The 23,448-nt window shown below is 45.1% G+C and overlaps 1 long non-coding RNA gene across 1 annotated transcript; it reads right to left on the bottom strand.

The window, feature by feature from the left end:
- Window positions 1–754: 754 nt before the first annotated feature.
- LOC140458621 (uncharacterized) lies at window positions 755–22,184 on the bottom strand. Its single transcript, XR_011953621.1, has 3 exons — window positions 22,099–22,184; window positions 19,595–19,690; window positions 755–888 (listed from the first exon to the last, which is right to left on the bottom strand). It is a non-coding gene; the product is annotated as an uncharacterized lncRNA (long non-coding RNA).
- Window positions 22,185–23,448: the final 1,264 nt, after the last annotated feature.

The following is a 23,448-nucleotide window of genomic DNA, read 5'->3' as shown; positions in this document are numbered from 1 at the left end:
GAAGGAATATTTCTCTGGAGTTTGAGTAACTGAAGAGTGATGGGGTCCAGGAGTAAACAGGATTTTGTTAAAAGAGCATTTGAAATTTTAAAAACTTATATGCAGATAGTTTCGATTCTTTAAGTTTTACTTATTGTGGAATAAACTTGTATTTAAAAAAAAACAAATTCACAAAGCTTGCGTTAAAGACAAATGTTAAATAAAATCCATCAAACCATCCCTTACTGAAAACAGAGGTGGAAGTGCAATCTCCTGCAGAATCCCTGCCCTGACTACTTCTTCCTACCCGGGCTCCATGGCTATATATATATATACCTGGGAGATAACAGCAGGAGAAGGCCATTTGGCCTTTGAATCTGGCTCCACCATTCAAGGGGAAACAGCTGACCATCCAGCTCAGTCTCCTGTTCCTGCTCTGTTCCAATCAGCTTTGATGACTTTACCTTGAAGAACTATATTTCAGTCCTCCTTGGGCTTCACTGCCTTTTATACCAGTGATGTTGCTGTGTTATTGCTGGGTGTAGGCAGGGATAATGTGATGCTGCTGCCTCCTGGAGGACACACTCAGCGTCCCTCATCATCCTGCAGTAACATCAACAGGGTTTCAGCAAATAAAGATCGAACCCATTTCCAGGATATGGGCATCACTGGCTCAGCCAGCATTTATACCCCATCACTAGGTACCATTGAGAAGATGGTCGTGAGCTGCTGTCTCGAACCATTCACACTCCATTTGGCGCAGAGAGACCGACAATGCTGTGAGGGGGAGTGTTGTAGGGTTTTGTCTGAGTGATTCTCCATCTTTGGTTCTTCAAATGCTGGTTAACTTAATCACAATCTGCACATGATTTTGAGATTTCAGTCTGCAAATCTTCACCATCTAGCACCCTGTATAAAGGAATGTGTACAGATTAGAAATTCAGAACAGACAATTCTAGTTTCTCTGGAATATCTTTTTCCCCTTTCTTCCCCCAAAGCTGTAACCCTCCAGCCCACTTACACTCTCCCACCATTCTGACTCTGCTGCCCCTAATGTACACCCTCCACATTCTCATGCAGTTACTGATAAACAGACCCATGCCACCACTTCCCGTCCCTGGTTAGACTCTGCACCCTTTCTGGGTTCACTTCCTTTCCCTTCAGTTGCTGCAAGTCAATAATGTAATAGTAGAATGAAACAAAAGGAAACAGAAAGGGAGGTGGCAGATCCTGGACAGAAGAGGAACCTTCAGTCTGGGAGAATGGATCAGATTCTTCCTAGTTTCCCATTAGTTTATTCCCAGTATTACAAAGAATTGGGGATGGAGAGTGGTCCCACGTGGGTGTAGTGACACTTTGACCCTCCAACTGATCAATACTACAAGCAGATACGTTCCTCCTCTAGCCAACAACAGTGTGAAATACTTTCCCCTAATTACCCCCAAAACACGTGCTCCAAACCCGGCCACATTCTGCACATGTACAGTGCCGGGTTTCCCCACACACCTGTGGTCCCTGCCTCAGGGATTGTGGGAGTCGCAGTCCCTATGAATTCACTGGAGCCCTGTCTCTGGAAAGTCAATGAAACGTTTGGGGTGGAAGGTGTTGTGTATAGGATCCCCATTCAGACAGACAGGACATATGGCTTGTCACTGGGTTTGACTGAGACATCTGGTTAGACAACCCAATTTTTGACGTAAGGAATATAGATTCAGTCAATTGCGGGGTGGAGGGGTTAATAAGGGGAAGCATTTTTAGGCAGAGGTGGCTCAGTGGCTAGCACCTCTGCCTCACAGCTTCAGAGACCCTTGTTTGATTCAAGCCTTATGTGACCGTATGGAGTTTACACGTTCTCCCAGTGGCGGCATGGTTTTTTTCGGTGTTCCAGTTTCTTCCCAAAGTGCAAAGATGTGCAGGTTAGGTGGATTCGCCATGCTAAACCACAGTGTCCATGCATGTGCAGGTTAAACCATTAACCATGGGAATTACTGGGAATGGGTGAGTCTGAATTATAGGATTGGTGTGGACTCGATGGATGAATACCCTGCTTCTGCACTGTAGGGATTCTATTCTATTCTCATGAAGAAGAATGTACCTATCTCGATGTGTTGTGAATCTGTAGAATTCCCTATTCAAAACGCAGTGGATGCCAAGACAATGAGCAAATTTAATGGACAGATACAGATTTTTAATTTGCAATGAGCTGAAGGGTGAGAGAGAGAGAGCGGGCAGGCGGGAAAATCTAGCTGAGACCGAGGTGAGCTCAATCATCATGGTATTAAATGGTGGAGTTGATTCGAAGGGTTGCATTGCCTCCCCTGTGCCCAGGGCTTATCTTCTTACGGTAATAACTGGAAAGCTGAATCCAAAACTCACCACCTTCACCAAAGGAGATTTTCGGAAAATGTAGGACAGTCAAGTGGAATAGTATTCAAAACTGAGATAGTGAGGAAGTGTGTAGAAGATAATGATTTTGCAATTTTAAACTGAGGGGGTAACAGTGATTTATGGTTATAGACTGTGTGGTACATTCACACTGTCCAGAATACTCTTGTTGTGAATATCTATTCTATAATTTATTACAAAGCCAAGGTCACTGATAATGAAAACCAAAACACCCAGGAAACATCGCCTCACTTCGTAATCTGACAAAAGACACGTGATAAATCTGGTTGAATTTAGAACACAGATGGAAAGCGGGTAGATTAAATCCAGTCCGAAGATCCTTTGCTGAAACAAAGAAGACTACAATAGGATGAGGCAGGGGTTGGTAATGTAGACTGGGAGCAAAGACTTTATGGTGGGACAGTTGACAGACAGTGGAGGAATATCAAAGCAATTTTTCGAAGTGCTCAGCAAAAGTATATATCAGTGAAAAGGAAGGACTGTCGGAAAAGGAGTAAGCTGCCATGGGTGGCTAAGGAAATAAGGGAGTCTATCAAATTGAAATATAAAGCATACAAATTGGCAAAGACCAAGGAGAAACTAGGAGATTAGAAAAACTTCAAAGGTCAACTGAAAGTGATGAGTAGCAATGCCAAAGACAGAATAGCAGTTTACACTGCTAGAGGGAAACCTATTGTTTGGGGAACATATGGCCTCTGTAATTGTTGAAGCATTTAACAGTTACCAGAGAGATAATCCTGATCAAGTTAAAAATCACAGCACACTCCAAAAGCTTGTACTTCCAAATAAACCTGTCGGACTATAACCTGGTGTTGTGTGGTTTTTAACTTTGTCCACCCCACCCCAACCCCAGCTCCAACTCCAGCTCCTGCACATCAGAATCCTGATAGACAACCCCACATGAAACTGAAGCGCCTGTCAGGTACTTGAGGGAGCCACTGTGGTGTGTGTGTGTGTGTGTGTGTGTGGGGGGGGGGGGGGGGGTGGAGTGGTGTGTGGTTTAACCACAGAGTTGAACTGAACTAGACTTTTTAAACTGTTGTTGCCATGGAGATAATCCTGAGAGACAGTCTCAATGCAAAGTCACAAATCACAAAGGTAGAAGAATGGGAGCCGTAGATCGGACTTGATGCTGCCTAAAGGCGTTTTGCACGTAAAATACCCAGGTAACTACCATGTCTCATCAATAAATACCTAAAGAAGACCTCTCAGAGTTCTGTGCCTAGTAATTCCTATCCAGCAGGGTTCAGGAAGATGGTTACACAGCAGTCAGTCTTCACAGTGGAGGATACGAAGATCATGCCAGTAATTGATAAGGAGACTGAGGAAGGTGAGGACCTAGATAATAACCGTTATCATGAAAGAGTTAGAGCTGGGCAAGTTAATGGAGTTAAAGGTACACAAGTCTCATTGCCCTGATGGAATATATCCCAGGATACCAACAGAGTTCGTGGGAGAAATAGCAAATACACTTAGTTACAGCATGGAACAGCAGAGACAGCCCCTTTGGCCCAAAATGGCCCATGTTGATCAGAATGTCCATCCATGCTAACCCCATTTCCCTGCACTTGGCTCATCTGCTTCTGAAACTTTGCTATCCATGTATTTGTCCAAATGCCTTTTACATGTTGTTAGTGTACCCGCCTCAACCACTTCCACTGGCAGCTCATTCCATATACGTACCACCCTCTGTGTAAAACAGTTGCCCCTCAGCTTCCCTTTTATTCTTTCTCCTCTAAACTTAAACTGATGCCCTCCAGTCCTTGGTTCCCTGGGAAAAAGACTGAGTGCATTCACCTTACCCACGCCTCTCATGATCATATACACTTCTATAAAATATTCCCCCTCGGTTTCCTCTGCTCTGAACAAAAAAAGCCCTCACTTGTCCAACCTCTCCCTGTAACTCAGACCCCTGAGCCTTGGCATCATCCCTGTAAATTTCTTCTGCACCTTTTCCAGTTGAATAACTGAAACCTACATTGCATTCATCACATTTCCAGTGTTTCCCCACGGCGTTGGAACAGACATGACAACGCCAATGGATTACAATAAATGATCGATAATTTCCCCCATTACAACAATCCCATTTTCATAGCTTTTCCATGATGCAGGAATCATTTTGTCTTTCTGGTTTCATGGTTAATTGTCCTCATACAAAACCAGTGGCTTAACTGTTCCTGGGAAATGTGCCATGATTTTTTAGACTTTTAAAACCAATGAAATCTCTCTCCACAGTCCCCACGCTGACATGGACTTCGCTGTCTCAGTACGTTTCCCCAATCACACTGAGATTTGAAATATTCGTCCACGGGCAGAATGCACACCTTTCCATCCAGATGAAAAGGCCAATGATATTCAGATCGGCACGGATCAAGTAACCATCAAAACTGAACATGAAGTTCAATTTGAATTTCTCAACTACAAATCCCCCCTTTCAGTACTCTACAGCAGAGAAAACAGCAGGTGCTGGAAATCCTCAGCAGGTCGGGCAGCATCTGAAATGGTGACAGATGCAGGAAACATTGCAGCCTTAAAGAAGTGGTTAGATGATCACACCAGGCACGTGTGCTTGATGGCCAGTATGTAGAAGATGGGGGCATTGTGTTCAACAGTTTTATAACAGAGACTCTGACCTCACTTGATTCCATGTTTCTCTGCGATTCCCTCTTTTTCGGAAGCAGGCAGGAGTGGGAAGCAGTGGAGAATGTAAATGATGGGTGACCTTCCCAGTGAGGGGATTCGTGTACAGGAGCAGGGATCCCCTTCTGGAAGGGCCTTGGCGAGACCACACCTGGAGTACTGTGTATACCTCTGTTCCCCTTTCCCAAGGAAGGCTCTCCTGGTTATTGAGAGTGTAAAGGAGGGTCACCAGCCTGAGTCCTGGGATGTGGTGATAGTTTTGGGTTGCAGATGCTGGAAGTCAGAGTCCATACAATGTGGATCTGGGGAACTACAGCAGGCCAGGCTGCATCACAGGAGCAGGAAGGTTGATGTTTTGGGTCGGAACCCTTTGTCAGCCCTGATGAATAGTCCTGACCCGAAATGTCACCTTTCTAGCCCCATCGTATTCATGCTGGTCATCAAGCACCTATTAATTCTAGTCCCACGTTCTGGCACTCAGCGTGTAACCGATATTGTAGTACCTGGTGTGATAATCTCAACACTTCTTCAAGGCTGCAATGTTTCCTGCATCTGTCACCATTTCGGATGCTGCCAGACCTGCTGAGGATCTCCAGCACTTTTTGTTTTTATTGTGGATTTCCCCCATTTTGTTCAAGCACTTAAAGAGTCAGAGAGCTGTACAGCTCCATATTTTGCTGACTATAATTCCTGGAATGGCAGGACTGATGGATGAAGAGGGACTCAATGCTCATTTCATCCTCCTTTCCTTTGGCTTTCTGAGCCGCTGACTACATCACTAATATTCTACCTCCCATTCCCTGTCCTGAATCTGACCCATCTAAGCCTACACTTTAGTTCCCATCCCCCTGCTAGACTAGTTAAAACGACACCAAGGGGACTGGCAAAAGCCTCCACCAGGAGATTTCTCCCAACTCTGCCCAGCGGTAACCAGTCAGACTGATACAGGACCCACCCAGAAACGGTCCCAGTGCCTGAAGAATCTAAACCCTTCTCTGGTACACCATTTCGCCAGTCACACGTCCAGCTGATCTATCCTCTTATTCCTGCTCTTACTAGCACATGGCACTGTGAGTAAGTCTGACATTATTTTATTTCAGGAGCTACATTTTACTGTATCCCTGATCTCCCTATATCCAGCTTTCAGGACCTCATCCCTTTGTTTAGTGATGTCATTGGTATCGGTGTGTTCCACAACCACTGGCTTTACCCTCCAGCTCCAGAATGTCCTGCAGCTGCTCCATGATAATCCCGGATCCTGGCACTAGGGAGGTAACATACCATCCTGGATTCATGTCTGCGGCCACAGAAGTGCCTGCCTGTACCCCTGACCATTGAATCCCCTGTCACTATAGCCCTGCCACTGTCTTTCCTCCGGTTCTGTGCAGCAGAGCTATCTGTGGTATCATGAACCTGGCTGTTGCTGATTTCCCGAGAAGCCACTCCACGCATTCACCCCCAACAGAATCCCAAGCAGGATTCAGTATCTTTTTGAGAAGTGGATGATCACTAGGGATTCCTGCACTGCCTTCCTGAGCCTTTTATTTGGTTTGATGGTCACCCATTCCCTTTCTGCCTATGTAACCCTCACCTTGCAGTGTGACGAACTCACTAAATGTGCTGTCCATAACATTCTCAGATGCTCCACAGTGAGTCCACTCATAACTCCAGGTCTGAAAAGCAGTTTCCCAGCAGCTGTAGGTGGGCCCACTTCCTGCACACATAGCCGTCAGGGACAATGCAAGTATCCCTTATTTCCCACATTGTACAAGAGGAGCACACCACGGGTCTGAGGACCCCTGTCACAACGTCTCTCTAGATTCAACTAATTACTCCCATTAAGAGAATTTAAAAGAGCTTTCAACCTTCCTTCACTTCAAACATTTCCATTTTCTATCAAAAGCCCCAATCTTTACTTAAGCTGATACATTATATTTTAAAAACTTAACAAATACTCTGCAGGTATCACTTACAAATTGGCTGTTCCCATTGGGACCATGTGAATTTCTCAATGGCCTGAACTAAACCAGAGTTTCAGCTTCAACTTCTCCCTGTCTCACTTCCCTCTGTTTTCACCCAACTCCAAAACACACTCATTGAGTCAAGCAACACTCAGTGCAGCCCTGTCATTTTCATTGTCTGGTCACACCTACACTGCCCTAGCCTCCTGTACTGTTCCAATGCATTACAATGGGAGCTCAGGGACAGCACCTCATCTTTCAGCTCAGCCCTTTGTAACCCGAGAGTCAACATGGACCTCAGCAGTTTCTGGATGAACAGACAGTTGTCAGAATCTGCAATATTCCACCTGAAAATGTGCTGGAATTTGAGTTCACAAAGAATTTTAATGAGAATTTTGCAGGGTGTTGAAAATTAGGAGTTTACAGGTTAACATCATGAAGTGAGTGATTGGGACTAAATCTGACAGTTCCTGCAAAGAGACTAGGTATAATCTGGATAAGTCTGTGCTCCCACTCAGGCCAAATCGCCCATGGGGGATTCAACCACAAATTTGAACATCTTTCTGCATTTTGCTTCACAAAAGTATTGGAGATATTTTCCCAGAGACAGAACAGACAACCCTTTCTCCTTCCACAGTCAAATGCTAATGATATTCAGATCCTGATGACTCCGCTGAGTGCAGAAATCTGCTTTTTTGAGATCCCGTCCTCAATTATTCTCATTTAATATCCCATAAAGAGAATTCACAAAACAAATCTCAGCCAGTGCAGGATGAATTGGAAAGACAAATATTTCTCTGGTATGTGCCTGATGTGTAAATGCTCCTCTTTCAAATCACCCCTCCCCCACCCAGGAAGAGGACATGTCCATGCACCTTGCTGTACCGTGCACCCAATAAAAATGGCGGCCATAACCCAGGACCTATCACTGACTGAGGCCCACAGCCGTTTTCCCATTTGCTGTAAACATGGGACCAAGAATTTCTAATTCAGGACTAACATCCTGTCCAGACGTGTAAATAAAACCTCCCAGTCTAAATTGAATCATTTTCTCCCGGTTTCCGTTGGAACTCCCCCTTCCCAGTTTCCAGCTCCTGCACACACCAAGGGCCATTCCGGGTCCAGTGACCCTTCCTCAGAACCGATGGCAGCTGGGAAAATTAGACTCCCTACAGTGTGGAAACAGGCCATTCGGTCCAACAAATCCACACTGACCCTCTGAAGAGTATCCCACCCAGACCCATTCCGCTAATCTATTATTCTAAATTTCTCCTGAACAACGCACCTCACCTTCACATCCCTGAACACGACGGGAAATTTAGCTTGGCCAATTCACCTAACTTACACATCATTGCACTGCAGAAGATAGGGGTAAAAGAGTAAATAATAGGTGGGATGGAGTGACCCTTCAACAACATGGCAACATTTACTCATCTCTCTCCCCGACCTTATCCCAGATCCAACCCTCCAACTCAGCATTGCCCTCAAACTGTCCCATCTGTCCATCTTCCTTCCCAATTATCCACTCCACCCTCTCACCATTACCCCCACCTGCATTTTCCTATCGCCTTCTCAACTACCTTCCCACCAGCCTTACACACCCATCCTATTATCTGTCCTCTTCCCCACCCTCACATTCCTGAATAAGTGCTTAGGCCCAATATGTCAATTCGCCTGCTCCTTGCATACTACCTGACCTGCTGTGCACATCCAGCGCCACACTTTAACACAAGCTGGAAGAACATCACCTCACCTTGTACCTGGGGACCCTTAAGCCCTCTGGCCTCAACATTGGATTCCATAATTTTAAGTCCTAAGTCTCCTACGTACTAGTGTCCTAGCCCCCATCCCATAGACCAGGCCCTGTTATTACTTCGCCTGCAATTACACACTACCTATGGTTAGTCACTAACAGTCTCCATAAACAGCTATTCACCCTCCCCCAGCCAGATCGTTATCCACTCCTTTGTCCAACTGCTCCCATCGCGTTCTTTGGAATCTATCACCACCTATCATTTACTCCTTAACCCCTACCTTCTGCATATAAACCAACATTGTTTCTCAGGAACATCAGTTGTGACGAAGGGTGATTGGATCAGAAATGTTCACTTTGACTTCTCTTCACAGATGCTGCCAGACCTGCTGAGCATTTTCAGGATCTTCTGGTTTTTGTTTCTGATTTACAGCGTCCGCAATTCCTTTGGTTTTCATTTACTGGGAGTTGGTAATTCAGGTCCAGCAGCCAACAGCGTGTGTTTATCAACCCACCCAGTAAACAAACTCAATTTCTCTCCCAGTCTCTGCTGTCTCTCCCACTCCCTTCACACTCACTGGCTCCCCCCTCACAGTGACATTGCACCTGCACAGCTCATGGTCACGTGTTGGCCTGCTGGCCACACCCCTCATTCACTCCCATTGGCGGGAGGATTACACCAACTCCCCTATTGGTCTGAAGCTGCCATCAATCAGCCAGGTCCCATTGTGACTTGAGTGGTAGGAGGTTGAGGGGTGACCTCAGAGGTTTATAAAATCATGAGGGGCGTGGATGGGATACAGAGACAAGGCCTTTTCCCTGGGGTTAGGAAGTCCAGAACGAGGGGGCATAGGTTTAAGGTGAGGGGAGAATGATATAAAAGAGACCCAAGGGGCAACTTTTTTCATGTGCATGTATGAAATCTACTGTCAGGGAAGTGGTGTAACTATACAGGCTGTCACCATTTGAAAGGCAGCTGGATGGGTATATGAATGGGAAGGGCGTAGAGTGATATGGGCCAACTGCTGTCATATAGGACTAGATTAGGTTGGGATATCTGGTCGGTGTGGACAAGTTTGACTAAAGGGTCTGTTTCCTTGCTGTACATGACTGTGGCTCTGCCCGGGGATGAGCTTCATCATTCAGTGAATGGGGCAGTATCACAGAGCACAGGGGCTGGGGGCTATTCAGCCCATTGGGGCTGTACTTTCTTCCTCTGGAGATGCTGCCAATCTGCCCTTACTCCACTCCCATTTACCAGTAACCCTCCACAGTTATCCTCAAATAGTTAAATTCCAAATCTGTTTTGACAATAACAAAAGCTGCATCCAGCTGTGATTCAAACTGTTCCAGATGCTCAGAACCTACTGTGTAAAATAGCCTTCACATTTTTGACCTGCATTATTTGCCAATTACCTGAAAGTAGTTACTAAAAATTGTGACAATAATTTCTCTCAGTGTCTCTGTAAATTAAATATCGTGGAAACAAATCTGTTTCTGGTTGAAATCACTGCTTAAGCTTCTCAGCTCCAAGGAGAATTGTCAGGTCTTTTGCTAACTCTCCATAAAAGAGAAATCTATCTTAATTTTAATTTATTAGTGTCATAGAGATGCACAGCACAGAAACAGACACTTCGGTCCAACTCGTCAATGCCGCCCAGATATCCTAAATTAATCTTGTCCCATTTGCCAACACTTGGCCCATATCCTTCTAAAAGTTTCCTAAACACGTACCCAATCAGATGCCTTTTAAATGTAATCGTACCAGCCTCCACACTTCCTCTGGCAGCTCGTTCCATACACGTACCATATTCAGCTTGAAAACATTGCTCTTTAGATCACATTTAAATCTTTTCCCTCACCCCTCCCGTCTGTGCTCTCTGGTTGTGGACTCCCCTAACCTGGGAATAAGACCCTGGCTGTTCACCCTAATCATGTCCTTCACCATTTATCAACCTCGAAGGTCACCTCTCAACATCCGATGCTCCAGTGAAAACAGCCCGAGCCTATTCAGCCTCTCTGTATGGGTCAAACCCTCAACCCTGGAAACATCTTTGCACATCTTTTCTGAATCCTTTCAAGTTTTATAATATCATTCCGATAGCAGGGAGACCAGGACTGAAAGCAGAATTCCAGAAATGGCTGAATCAATATCCTGTACAGCTGCAAAATAATGTCGCAACTCCTATACATATTGCACAGACCAATAAACGCAAGTTAACTAAATGCCTTCTTCACCACCCTACCTATTCCACTTTCAAAGAACAATGAACCTGCACCTCAACATCTCTTTGTTCAGCAACACTCCCCAGGCCCTTCCCTGATTTGTTTTTCCAAAATGCAGCACCTCACCTTTATCTGAATTCCACTCCATCTGCCCCTCCTCAGCCCAGTTGATTGAAGTCTCATTGTACTCTGAGGTAACTTTCTTCCGTGTCCACTGCATCTCCAATTTTGGTGTCTATGTAAAGTCACGAATCATAGCTCCTATATTCACATAGAAATCATTTATATAAATGATGAAAAGCTGTGGACCCAACACCAATCCTTACACCATATTGCTCATCACAGGCTTCCAGTCCGAAAAGCAACCCTTCACCACTATCCTCTGTCTCCAATTTTCCAGCCAATTTTGTATAATTTGTTAACCAGTCTGTTATGTTGAACCTTGTTGAACGTCTTTCTGAAGTCCAAGTTAGTGATTTCCATGCACAAAGCCATGCTGACTATCCCTAATTATTTCTTGCCTTTCCAATTACATCCAAATCCTGTCCCTGAGAAGCCCTTCCAACAACTTGCCTGACTTCAGGCTCACCGGTGTATTGTTCCCTGGACTTTCCTCATCACCTTTCCAAATAATGGTGCCTGTCTTACAGCACCTCACCTGTGGCTATTGGTGATACAAATATCTCAGCGAGGGGCCCGGCAATCACTTCCCTAACTTCCCACAAAGTTCTGGGACACACTGGATAAGGTCCCAGGGATTTATTCAGCATTATGTATTATAAGATATCCAGTACCTCATTCTCTGTAATATGGACACTTGTCAAGTTATCACTATTTATTTTTCCAAACTGTCTCACTTCCACATCCTCTAAGTAAAAGCTGACATGAAATCCTCCCACCTCCGATGGTTCCACAGACAGCCTTGCTGATCTTTGAGGGTCCCTAATCTCTGCCTGGTTACTCTTGTCCTAGGTGTATTTGTCGAATCCCTTTGGGTTCTCCCTTAAACCTATTTCCCAAAGCTATCTCATGTCCCCTTTTAGCCCTCATGGTTTCCCCCGACTATACTCCTACTGCCCTTTTACTCCTGGAGGGATTCACACAAACCCAGCTGTCTGTACCTGCCATATCCCTCCTTCATTTTCTTGACCAGGCCCTCAATTTCTCTCGACAAGCAGCATTCCTTACACCTACCAGCCTTGGCCTTAACAGGAACATACTGTCTGTGTACTCTCGTTGTCGCAGGCCTGTGGATGCAATGGCAGATGAGGACATAGAAGCAATCATTCTCAGTAAAGAGATGGTATTGGGAAAGATAACAGATCGTCTGGCCGTGATGGAGTGCATCCCAGGGGACTATAACAGATGGCAGCGGCTAAATAGCAAACGCACTCGTGATAATTCACTAAAATGTGCTGGACTCTGGGACCGTTCTGACAGATTAGATAGCTGCAAATGTGATGCCAATATTTTAAAATGGACCTGTTAGCATAACTTCTGTAGTGGGGGAAATGCTCGATCTCTCAAGGAAGAAATAGTGAGTTATCTGGATAGAAATTGTCTCAGAGCAGACACAGCATCGATTCATGAAAGGTAGACAACACTAAGCTGAGTGGTAGAGCAATGTGTGCAGAGGCCAATGTAAGTCTGCAGAGGGATACGGATAGGTTAAGTGAGTGGGTAAGGGTCGATCAGATGGAGGACAATGTTGGGAAATGTGAGGTCATCCATTTTGGTCGGACTAACAGCTAACTGATGAAATGGTGAAAACATGCAGCATGCTGCTGTGCAGAGGGAGCTGGGTTTCCTTGTGCATGAATCACAGGAAGTTGGTTTGCAGGTGCAGCAGGTAATTAAAACAGTGAAGGGAATATTGTCCTTCATTGCTAGAGGGATGGTTATGCTGCAGCTGTACAGGGTGCTGGAGGGGCCACACCTGGAGTACTGTGTACAGGTTTGGTCTCCTTACTTCAGGAAGGATGTACTGGCACTGGAGAGGGTGCAGTGGAGGATCACTAGTTTGAGTCAGGATTTCAGAGGGTTGGCGTATGCGGAGAGATTGAGAAAATTAGTTCTATACTCATTGGAATTTCGAAGTATGGGGGGTTGGATAGGAAAAAAGTTGAAATTATGAAGGGATGTGATTTCCACTGGGGACGGAGCAAACTAGGGAGCACAGAGTCAAAATAAGGGGATATCAGATTTAGGACTGAGTTCAGGATGGACTTCTTCAGATAAATCTGTGAATCTGTGGAATTTGCTGCTGAGTGCAGCAGTTGACGTTATCAACTTGACTATTGTTAGGTCAAAAGGTAGATTTATGAACAGGAAAGGAGTTAAGGGTTATGGTGAGAGAGCAGGGAAGTGGAGCTGAGGCCATGAAAAGATCAGCCCTGATCTTATTGAATGGCAGTGCAGGCTTGGGGGGCCAGATGGCCTACTCCTGCTCCTCTTCCTTCTGTTCTTATGTTCCCACTTTCCAGCTGTCCCTTTACCTGGGAATAGCAAAGAAATATTGAAAGTTCTCGCCTTGTACCGTCAAAATTCGCCTTTGTCCAATTTTGAACACCGTTTAGATGTGGTTTATTATTTTCTGTAACTATTTTAAAACTAGTAGAATTATCAGAGAATCCTGAGAGTATGGAAGCAGGCCATTCGGCCCATCACATCCACACTGACCCTCAAAGCCTCCTACCTTAAACCTGTAACGCTGCATTTCCCACGGCTAATCTACCTAGCCTGCACATCCCTGAACAATATGGGCAATTCAGCCTGGAATATCCACCCAACCTGCATATCTTTAGATAGTGGGAGGAAACCACAGCAAACAGACGAAACCCACACAGGTAATAACAACAAGGTGATCATCCCTTTCTTATTTCCCAGGTCAACCTAAATAACTTCGCTGGACGTAATCTCAGAATATCCTCCATCAGCACAACTGTAATGCTACCCCTCATCAAAAAGGCCACTCCGCCTCCTCTCATGTCCCCCTTTCTATCCTTCCTCTTGCATCGATACCCTGGAACATTACGCTGCCAGTCCTACCCATCTCTGAGCAACGTTTCTGTAATACCCATGATATCCCAGTGCCACATTCAAAACCATACCCTGAGCCCATCTGCCTTCCCTGTCAGGCCTCTTGCATTGAAGTAAATGCAGTGTATCTTGTCAGTTCTACCTGGTTCTGTGCCTTGCCCTTGCCTGCCTTGACTGTCTGACTTCTGAACTGTACCAGACTCAGACTTACCTCTTTTCTCACTATCTCTTTGAGTTTACCCACACTCCCTCACGAGTTTAATGACTCCTGAGTAGCACGAGTTTCGCTGCTCGTTTGATGCTGCCTGAACTGCTGTGCTCTTCCAGCACCACTAACCGAGCAAATCTCCCTGCCTGGATATCAGACACCTTCCAATTAAGGTACAATCCATCCTTCTTATGCACATCAACTCTACTCCAGAGGAGATTACAATGATCAAAATATATGAATCCTTCTGCCCTACACCAGCTCCTTAGCCAATCATTCATCTCCTCCATCCTGCTATTCCTAGGCTCACGAGCATGTAGCATCTGGAGTAATCCACATATTATGACCGAGGACCTGGTTTATTATAATCCAGGCTAATTTGCTATATTCTCTCATCAGGACTTTATCTTTTCCCCTTCTTAGGTCATTGGTACCAATGTACAATGACCTCCCACTGGTCATTCTTTCCTTTGAGAATATTCTGCTACCTGTCCGAAACATCCTTGACCCTGGCACCAGGGAGGTACCACCCCTTTCTGATGTCTCACTGCCAGCTGCAGAAACAGCAGTCTGTGCCCAACTAGAAAGTCCCTTATCATCTTTAAGCGTTTGGAATCTGATAGACCTCTCATTATAGTGGAGCCAATCTCAGTACCAGTAACTTGGCTGTCAGTGCAAAATTCCCTGAAAGTCTATGACCACCTACATTATCCAAAACAGTATACTTGTTTGAGATGGGGAGAGCCACAGGAGACTCATGGCTGAAAAAATGTGTTGCTGGAAAAGCGCAGCAGGTTAGGCAGCATTGAAGGAGCAGGAGAATCAACGTTTCGGTCATAAACCATTTTCTAGCAAAACATTTTTCAGCTCTGATCTCCAGCATCTGCAGTCCTCACTTTCTCCACAGGAGACTCCTGCTCTACCTACCTCCCTCTCCTACCTTGCTGAGAGGTAACCCATCTACCTGACTGTATCTGCAGTTTTCCGGCCTGAAACTGCCACCTATCACACACCCTGACTCCTGTAAATTCTTCATTACCATTAAACGCCGCTCTATCTGATCCATGTGATCCAAGAGGATTTGCATCACTTCCTGCAGGCTATCATCAGGATCATTCAAACTCCCCCTACTCTCCTCCAGGAAGTGCACATCACTGTACCAATGGCCATCTCTGCACCTTAATCTGTAGACCCAGAAAAATGCAGAGTCTTACAGCTTTATAAAAGACTACTCTCGAATACATTAGAACCTGTATTTTATATTTAAAACATTCAACCAAAAGATCATAACAAAGGCACTTAAACTAGGAAACACTCACCCTACTGAATTTTGCGGATTTTAAAAAGTAAAGCAGAGTAAGATTTGCCTTTTAAGAGACTGAAACCCACTGAGCTGATCCCCAGCTGCGAGTCACAGACATACAGCACGGACACCGACCCTTCAGTCAAACTCGTCCATACCGACCGGATATCCGAACCTAATCTCGTCCCATTTGCCAGCACTTGGTCAATATCCCTCTAAACCCTTCCTATTCATATACCCATGCAGATGCCTAATAAATGTTGCCTTCACAACTCCCTCTGGCAGCTCGTTCCATAAACGCAACACCGTCGCATGAAAAAGTTGCCCCTTAGGTCCCTTTTATATCTTTTACCTCATACTAAATCTATGCCCTCTCGTTCTAGACTCCCCCACTCCAGTGAAAATACCTTGTCTATCTCTCCGATCCATGCTCATGATTTTATAAACCTCTGAGATCACTCCTCAGCCTCTGATGCTCCAGGGAAAACAGCCCCAGCCTGTACAGCCTCTCCCTATATCTCAAACCCTCCAACCCTGGCAATATCCTTATAAATCTTTTGTGAACCTTTCAAGTTACACAACATCCTTGTGATAGGTGGAGAACAGAATTGTGCACAATATTGCAAGAGTGGCCAAACCAACGTCCTGAACAGCTGCAACATGACCTCCCAACTCTCTTACTCAATACTCTGACCAATAAAGGAAATCATACCAAACACCTTCACTATCCTATCTACTTTCAAGGAGCTGTGAACCTGTACAACAAGGTCTCTTTGTTCAGCAACACTCCCCAGGACCTGACCATGATGTGTATCAGTCCTGCTAAGCTTTGCTTTTCCAAAATGCAGCACCTCGCACTTATCTGAATTGAACTCCATCTGCCACTCCTCAGCCCATTTGCCCATCTGATCAAAATCCCATTGAAATCTGAGGTAACCTTCTTCACTGTCACTACACCTCCAATTTTGGTGCCATCTACAAACTTACTAACTATACCTCCCGTGTTCATATCCAATTCATTTATATAAATGATGAGAAGTAGTGGACCCAGCACCGATCCTTCTGGCATTCCACTAGTCACAGGCCTCCAGTCTGAAAAATAATCATCCATCACCACCACCCTCTGTCTTCTGCCTTTGAGCCAGTTCTATATCCAAATGGCTACTTCCGTGAGATCTAACCGTGCTAACCAGTCTCCCATGGGGAACCTTGTCGAACGCCTTACTGAAGTCCATATAGATCACATCTACTGCTCTGCCCTCATCAATCTTCTTTGTTACTTCTTAAAAACCAGATCGAGTATGTGACACATTATTTCCCATGCAGCAAGTTATGCTGACTATCCTTAATCAGTCTGTGCTTTACCAAATACACGCAAATCCTGTCGCTCAGGGCTCCCTCCAACACCTAGTCTGTTACAGCGTCTGTAGTTCCCGGGTTTGTCCAAACCGCCCTATTCACCAAAGCGGTGTCCTGTCCCCTTTTTTGCCTTACTGATTTTACTCTGAAGTATGCTCCTCTTGCCTTTATACTTGAAGGATGTTTGTGATTTTTGGATTGGAATAAATGCAAAATATTACATCTTGGTAAAACTAACGAGAGCAGAAATTACACTGATTAAAAGTTGGGCCTCGGATAATGATTTGGAACAAAGAGACCGAGGGGTTCAGATCTTTGAACTATGTGTCACATGCAGACAGGATGGTTCAGAAGGGGTTTAGCACATTTGCCTTCATTGCTCAGATATTTGAATATAGGAGTTGGGACGTTATGTTGAGGTTGTACAGAATGTTGGGGAGGCCTCTTCTGGAAAACTGTGCCCAGTTCTGGTTGTGCTGTTATAGGAAGGATATGATTAAATCGGAGCAGGTTCAGAAGAGATTTACCATGATGGTAATGGGAACGGAGGGATTGAATTATAAGCAGAGTCTGGATAGGCTGGGTCTTTTTTCATTAGAGCACAGGGGGCTGAGGGGTGACCTTATTAGAGGTTTATAAAATTCTGAAGAGTTTCAGTAATGTGAACAGCAGATGCCCTTTCCAGGAGGGGGCGCGATTCAAGATTGGGGACATACCTTTTAATGAGAGAAAAGGAAGGCTTTAAAAAGAAGTTCTGGATTTTATTTTTTGCTTCTGCACAGAGAGTGGTTCACACGTGGAATAAACTTGCAGAGGACATGGTAGCTGTGAATACAATTACCACTTCAGGGTGGCACAGTGGCTCAACGGTTAGCACTGCTACCTCTCAGCGCCAGGGACACAGGCTCAATTCCTGTACTGGGTGACTGTCCATGTGGAGTTTGCATATTCTTCCCCATGTCAGCGTGGGTTCCTCCAGGTGCTGCCGTTTCCTCCCACAATCCACAGATGTACAGGGTAGGTGAATTGGCCGTGCTCAATTGTCCATAGTGTTCAGGAATGATTGGGTTGAGTGTATTAGTCAGGGGTAATTGTAGAGCAAAAGGGTAGGGGAATGGGATTCTAATAGGAAAAAAACATTTGGACCCGTATATCAATAGGGAATGCTAGGATGGACTTGGACCAAGTGGAGGAAGATGCGATTAGTTCAGTTCGAATTTATGGTCGACACGGACTGGTTGGACCACAGGGTCTGTGTCGATGCTGTGTAACTTTATGACTCGTTATCTCTGTAAATTCCTCTATGTTTGGAACTCTCTCTATCAGTGCCACCTCATCCAGCCTTACACATCCTCCTCATCTCTATAATTCCACTCCAGCCTCAAAATCAAAAAAACCTCTATCACAAATATCTCTGTAACATCCTCCATCCTCACAATCCTTTCCAACTTGCATCTCCTCCACCTTCATTATCCTCCCCATGTCTAATCCCCTCCAGTCTCTCAAAGCTCTGCTATATGTGCCTTTCTTTATTTCCAGTTTTCAGGATGCCCAATGTTTATTTCTTACTTGATAATTGCCCTTTACGATTCCTGCGCTGAGCTTCTGAATTTCCTCGTAAACCTCTGCGTCTCACTTTCCTCCCAAGAAAATCGACCAATCACGTGTCATCTATTCTAGTATCACCTTTTCTGACCTGATGTCCAATGGAGCCTATCATATTCCTATAATAAACACCTCAGCGGTCTACAGAACAGAAAAACGCTCTGATGGTCCATTGAGTCTGTGAGAAAGAAAACTACCACCGAAGTATCCTCATCTATTTTCCAGTACTTGTGGAAAAGTGTCATCTATCATGGCATAGCAAGTGCACACTAAATACATCTCAAATGTTTTCGGGATTTGTGTCTCCCACCCTCATAGACAGTGAGGTTTAGTGCAACTGTTGTTCGATGGTGACATCACCCACAGGAACACAGAGCAGCTGGGTCTGTGCAAACCAGAGGTCGCCCAGACATTGGGAAGGATGGCAGGGTCCCTGAGAGGGGGCACAGGAGAGTTACCAGGATGGTTCAAGGAATGGGGGATTTTAGTTGCAGGGACATGGGTGTTGTTAATACATATCAAGAATATCCATCTACAATAGATGGACTCTCGTTCTCAACCTCTCCCCTTGCCTGGGCTGGGGTTACCTTCAGGTTAAACCACCACCAGACATCTCTCCCTAATGAGAGAGCAGCCCTATGGTCTGGTAGGACAATGCTGATTTTACCTTATACACAGTGATGCCACTGTGCATCGGGGGAGGAGAGTGGGAATGCTGAAGGTTGTGAATGGGACACCACTGAGGCACAGTGCTTTGTCCTGGAGGATGTTCGCTTTCTTTAATATTGTTGAGGGCTGCACTGATGCAGGCAAGTGGAGAATGTTCCAACACAATCCTGATGTTATCTATAAGACACACAAACAGACATTGGGGAATCAGGGGTTTGGGAAAACTGAGATTGTTCTCCTTGTAGCAAAAGCAATGGAGGGGAGCTGAGAGACAAGTGTTTGCAAAACATATACATTAGGATGTTAAACCTTACACTCATCAACTCATCATAAAAGGATTACTGGACACATATTGAAGATTTCGGGGAGATCTATTGACAGGACGGTTTTATTCAAAGGAGAATTTTTATGCAGAAAATGGAATTGAGCTGGAACAAAATACTCACACACAGTGCAAATATCCAGGTCCTGATGAATGGAGTAATTCAGAGTTTGGCGTTACAATTACTGAGATTGCCATCTGAATATCCACCTGTAGTATCCTGTAATACAAGTTTATAAAATCTGTCACTGTCAGGTCAGGTTAGAAACTCACACCATCCCCTCCTCTTGATCCAGGGTGACAACACATTACCCTTTGTGGAGGTCAGTAGTCAGTTCAGTGGGAAATCTATGTGGGTTTCTGTGAGTTTCCACCTTGGGACTTCATGTGACTGAACAGGGCAGATCTTTGACACATGGGACAGAATGTTCCAAGAGTCAGTGAGATGCGGACTGCAGGATTTTCTTCCTTTTCTTTCCTTCCGTTTTGCCGCCGTGCCTCATCAATAAGACATGGGGTGTGAAAGGCTCATGCAGCTTGATGGGCAAGTTCTGACCAATGGGCAGCAAGATCCTCCCAGTCATTCCAAAGAGTCTCTCTGAAAAGACAGCAACTCAGCATGCTTCCCACTGTCCGGTGCTCCCTGGAAAGATTTAGAAGAATGAGGGCGAATCTCCGAGAAAATGCATAACAGTAAACTTCCAAAAGGATTATAAACTGTTTACAGAGACGGATTTGTTGGAGAAGTGAACACCAAGTGGGCAAATGGAGCATAACTTGGGATAATGTGAAGTTATTCATTTTGGAGGAGGTAATAAAAGAACAGAGGACTATTTAAATGGTGGAAACTGTAGAAAGCTGCAACACAAAAGAGACCAGGAGGTAATTGTGCAGGAAACACAGAAAGCCAGCACACTTACAACAGGTCATCAGGAAGGGAGATGAAACGTTGTTCCTTGTTTGAAGGGATTTGCAGTATAAGAGTTTGGAGTATATACCTGAGAGCAAATTTATAAAGTGCGAGTGAGACCACAGAGGGAGCAATGAGAGACGTTTTGGTCCCTTTAGTTAAGGAAAGACATCACTTCATCGGAGGCATTTAGAGAAGATTGACTTGGATGATCCCTGGTTTGCAGGGAATCTCTTTTAAGAAAAGGCTAAAGAAGTTGGGACTCGACTCACTGGATTTGGTGGAGAATGAGAGGGAATTTTATTGAAACATATAGGCTTATTAAGGTAAATATTGAGAGAATGTGTCCCATCATGAGGGAACCTGGAACCAGTCTCTGGGTCAGTTGCAGCATCAAGGGTTCTGTTTTTTGATTTGTCAACTTTAATGCAACACAGACATGGGTAAGGGGTTTCAGTAGCAATGGAGCTGGGGTGAGGTGGAGAAAAGCAACATTTTGGAGATTGGAGTTCCTGGTGTTTGCGATTGTGTAGATGTCTGATCAGAAGGTCACCTTGGGGTCAGAATATGAGAGCAATATTGTGATGCGTGTAGTTCTGCCTCAGGCATTTCCCAGTGAGAGGGAGGGGCTCAGCAGTAAGGGAAAGGAATTTGTAATAGCAACTGAAGGCAATGGGTTTAACCATTGCAGTGTTTCATTGGAGGAAATCGCAGCCAATTGAGTGGTAGCCAGTTTGATGAATGAGTAACAGTGGAGCAATGGAGAGGGATGATAGGGAGAGGGAGTTGGGCATTGTCAGTGTACATGTGAAACCAATACGATGTCACCTCCTGGCAGTGTGTAGGTGAGATACAGGAGGGAACAAAGATAGATCCTGGATGGACACGACCGATGAGGAATTCAGAAAGGAAAGGGAGAGTGGAGATGGAGCAGGATTTTCCAACAACCGTGAGGCCAAATATTAGTTCTTAGCATAATTGGAGAGAAGGACATAACCAGAAAAGACAGACAGAACAAGGAACAATATTTGTGAACTGGTGAGGGGGAGTGATGAGGAGGAGCCAGACTCCAAAAGCACTATTTCTACATCAGTGACATCACCCAACTCCACCCTAGTCTCAGCCCATTTACTGAAATACTCGTCCATCCCTGTGTTATCTCCAGACTTCGTTCTCCAAACACACTCCTGGCCAGCCTCCCACATTCAACTTACATATAAGCTCAAGATTATCTTAAACTCTACTGCCCGAGTGCTCACTTGTACCAAAACTTGTTGATTCATCAAAAGACTCCTATTTACAAGCAACAATTTAAAATTCTCTCCCTTGATGTAATTCCTGGCTGTGAACATCTCTGTCTCCCTTCACCACACAACCTGAGAGACCTCGACAACTCATTTTCTTTCAGACTCCCAAAGATGCATTTATTCATTGCTTCACCGGTCTGGTTGTTTCGACAGTTGCCAGGGCAACACGGTCTGGAATGCACTCCCTGACCCTCTCAGACCTGCTTTCCTCCTTTAAGGTATTCCTGAAAACCTGCTTATTTGGCAATTCTTTTGATCACTTGACCTAATATCCCCATCTGTGGCCTTATGTCAGAAATTCTCAATTTCTGTGAAATTATAAAAATGCTAAAAATACAAACTGTTGTTGAGTCGCACACACATCGACAGTGAAGAGTTGACACTGAGTGAATAATCTGTAACATCTCTTACCCAAGAACATTGTGGGAGCACCTTCACCACACGAACTGCAGCTGTACAAGGAAGTCAAACATCACCCTCTCCACAGGCAATGGGACTTTGGCATTAATCACTGGTGTCTGTGGAGAGAGAAATACATAGTTGATATTTCAGGGAGTGCTAAATGCATTACAGGAAGTGAGAATGTTGCAGAATTTGGTGGTCAGAAATGGAAGGAAAATGCACTCTTTTGTTGAAAAAAAGAATTATTCACTGTCAAAGATACTGTGGAAAATTTAGTCCGTTGAGAGAGCAGCACATTGTCAGGGGTTGGTCAGCAGATGAAAATTAACTTACAAAACGTCTGTGAAAGTAACAGTAAAAAACACTAAACAAGCCAAACATCCTGTGCCCAAAGACTTTAACTTCCCTTCTCGCTCCACCAAAGATATGCAGGTCCTGGGCCACCTCCACCGCCAAATCCCAGGCATCTGATGCCTGGACGAAGAACGCCTCATCATCTGTGTTTCAGATCCTCCAATCACATGGGATCAATGTGGATTTCACCAGTTTCCTCATTTCCACTCCACCCACCTTATCCCAGGTCCAGCCTTCCAACTCAGCACTGCCCTTTTGACCTGTCCTACGTTTCCATCTTCCTTCCCACCAATCGGCTGCTGCCTGACCTGCTGCGCTTTTCCAGCATCACAGTCTTTGACATTGAAAACATCCTGACTCTGACACTGTGTAAATCCTGCCCTATCACTCCCTGCCAAGGAAGGCTGTGCATGCGTCCCCCTACAGCTTGCCCCTCTCAAAGTTGGCAGCCACACACGTGTCCCGTGGATCACTGCCCCCAATAAAGATGGCGGCGATCACTCACGCCTTTCACCATTTGAAGCATTTTGCCATTTGCCACAAACACGGGCCTGGGATTTTCAAATTTGTGTTTTCCGATGTGCACTAAGTTCTGTAACACGTCTCAGCCCGTTCCATTAAAATTTCCTTCCCTTCCTGGTCAATATGTCTTTCCTTAACCATGCCCTGCAACTTCACACATTTCCAATGCCTTGGTCACAACATCACAGTGCTGCCAGTGAAGCTTATCACGTCGTATCACTTTATTCCTGATGAAGGGCTTTTGCCCGAAATGTCAATTTCGCTGCTCCTTGGATGCTGCCTGAACTGCAGTGCTCTTCCAGCACCACTAATCCAGAAACTTATCACGTGGTTGAGTGTAGCCACGCCCCTCATTCACTCAGACCAACCAGCACTACCTTGTCTTCCAGCCCCGTCCCCATCCTCTTATTTGTCCTGCACTGAGATCAATCACCAGAGGCCCTTTGTGGACTGGAGCATGCTCAGTGCTTCCTGCTTTTGCTG

Source organism: Chiloscyllium punctatum, chromosome 33 (assembly GCF_047496795.1).
Source record: "Chiloscyllium punctatum isolate Juve2018m chromosome 33, sChiPun1.3, whole genome shotgun sequence".
Classification (NCBI taxonomy): domain Eukaryota; kingdom Metazoa; phylum Chordata; class Chondrichthyes; order Orectolobiformes; family Hemiscylliidae; genus Chiloscyllium; species Chiloscyllium punctatum.
The sequence above is the reverse complement of the archived record's forward strand: the minus strand, read 5'-3'. Positions and strand labels throughout refer to the sequence as shown.